The sequence below is a fragment of the Dendrobium catenatum genome, unplaced genomic scaffold (assembly GCF_001605985.2).
Source record: "Dendrobium catenatum unplaced genomic scaffold, ASM160598v2 fragScaff_scaffold_1676, whole genome shotgun sequence".
Lineage (NCBI taxonomy): Eukaryota > Viridiplantae > Streptophyta > Magnoliopsida > Asparagales > Orchidaceae > Dendrobium > Dendrobium catenatum.
The window spans coordinates 2,001,135-2,002,217 of record NW_021320138.1 but is presented as its reverse complement, the minus strand read 5'-3'; positions in this window follow the sequence as shown (position 1 = coordinate 2,002,217).

Genomic DNA, 1,083 nt, shown 5'->3' with positions numbered 1-1,083 from the left:
TAATTTTGAGTAGTTTCTAAATTGAGCTTATTTGAATGAAGCTAATTTGAAATCAAATCAATTTAAGCCACAATTCTATTTCAAAACTGCTTATATAGGTTCAATCCAATTTAGAACCAACGCTAAGTCGGTTCAAAATTGAGGCTTCATTTGGGACGATTTTTTTACTGAAAGCCGTTTTAAAAGCGGTAAAAAAACCGTCTCAAACGAAGCATGAATCATTATGTTCCCTAACTTTAACCACCATTACGTGCTTTTAAATAAACATTAAGGTTTCATTTAGGACGATTTTCTTAGTGCTTTATAAAGCAGTTTTTTAGTACAATTTTAAAATAAAAATAGAAAAAAATAGTAGACTAATGTTGTCCCAAACTAAACCTAAACCTCCATCATCAAATTATCATCACACAATTATGCCTAACGCAAGACTTGATCTAGTTCTAAGCAAACACATCATTATCACACTACAGGAAAACACGTGAATAACGTCAGATGTTCCGACAGAATTTTTTGCGTCGGTAAATATGTCGTAAATTCCGGCGTATATAACGCCGGAATAATCTGGAAAAAAGACTGTCTTCTAACACATTTTGCGCCGGTAATACGTCGGAAGACATTTTTCAATGCGCTCCAAACCGGTGTATGAAATTCCGACAGAAATGCTCCGGAAACCAATGGTTTCCGTCATATTTTACAGTTTACCGGCAGATTCAGTCCGCCGGTAATAACGGGTTTTCATGTAGTGTCATCAAATCTGCTATTATATCAAAATATTGCTCATCATTTCAACAAAAAAAAAATCACATTATTTGCTTTGGAATAAGAATTTTTTTCACTTTGTATTCCATTCATGAAAAATAATCAAAAGCCCTAAAACATAAAAGCCATTTTTTTTAGGCTTTTAAAAGATAAATTCATACACACATCATATACATAAATTTAGAATATAAATTTCATCAAGAATATACAAACTTCAAAAAGCTATGCATATGACGTATGAACTTTCAAACAATATTTTATCACCTTTTTAAAACTTCGATTGGGATGACTTTCTTATTGCTTCTTAAAACACCTTTTTAGCAT